This window comes from Halyomorpha halys, unplaced genomic scaffold, assembly GCF_000696795.3.
Source record: "Halyomorpha halys isolate HHAL.00 unplaced genomic scaffold, Hhal_1.1 Scaffold14.1, whole genome shotgun sequence".
NCBI classification, from domain to species: domain Eukaryota; kingdom Metazoa; phylum Arthropoda; class Insecta; order Hemiptera; family Pentatomidae; genus Halyomorpha; species Halyomorpha halys.
This window is the reverse complement of record NW_027115673.1, coordinates 845,569-846,608: the sequence shown is the minus strand read 5'-3', so window position 1 is coordinate 846,608 and position 1,040 is coordinate 845,569. Positions and strand designations below refer to the sequence as shown.

General features: G+C 29.0%; 1 protein-coding gene and 1 long non-coding RNA gene across 3 annotated transcripts in view; one reads left to right on the top strand and one right to left on the bottom strand.

The window, feature by feature from the left end:
• Ac3 (Adenylate cyclase 3) overlaps positions 1–1,040 on the top strand; it is a 362,561-nt gene that overhangs the window by 255,768 nt on the left and 105,753 nt on the right. The gene's annotated exons all lie outside the window — the stretch shown is intronic.
• LOC136797100 (uncharacterized) overlaps positions 1–1,040 on the bottom strand; it is a 338,719-nt gene that overhangs the window by 310,093 nt on the left and 27,586 nt on the right. The window lies entirely within an intron of this gene.

The following is a 1,040-nucleotide window of genomic DNA, read 5'->3' as shown; positions in this document are numbered from 1 at the left end:
ATTAGTAATAAAAATAAATATTAATAAATTAAAAATATTCATTTCTAATAAAAATAAAAATTCATAAATGAAAACGATTAATTTGTAATAAAAATAAAAATTCATAAATAAAACAATGATTGATTTCGTAATAAAAATAAAAATTAATAAATAAAACGATTGATAAGCAAAAAAAATAAAAATGAATCGATTTAATCGATTAATGATTTATTCAGCATTGCTGCCCTAATAGATCGGGTTGCTAAAACACACAACATACTTATCAATCCATGATTGGATAAACTACCATACATCGACAATAATACAAAAATAATTACATACTTTCCCTTTTCCTTTGTATACTTTCCTTAATACTTTCTCTTTTTTCAAACAATAATTAACCATGAACTTAATAAAATATAATTCAAAACATTTTTTAATCAATATTTTTTTTAGTATAAAACAACGATTGATCCGTCATAAAAATAACTATGTCCCCTACCCAATAGGTCAAGGTGATTCTTGGTCTCCTCAGTTATCTGTTTCCATTTCTTCCTGTCTTGTGCCTCTATCTTCTGATAACAGGCTCTCTGCTTCCTCGCATCCTCCCCCCGCCCTCCCCCACGCTTTACCCTTCAATCTACTTCTTGATCTTCTCTCCTGAAGTACGCTTTCAATTCTACCCTTTCCCTCTTCATTCTGCCGATCTTAGCCTCCTTAACTTTTTTTCATACAGGTAATGATAATTTACTTTAGAATTATCTCAACTTCAGTCTTGCTCTTGATTTTTTATTTAATATTTATTTATGTTGCTCCATAAATACTTTCCGATCCGTAAATCTTTCTTCCGGACACTTGCAAAGAAGAAAGTTTCTACCTTATAAGTTTCTATTGATCATACGAGAAATTTTTATTCTGTTGCTTTGAACAGCAGTTGAGACTTGAGACTTTGCATGTTTTATTTAGTTAAAAATAAATGACTGCCACATATTTATCCTAGTATTACAAATACTTATCTGTATTATTACCAATATCAGGGTACAGTCTCATTAAAGATACTC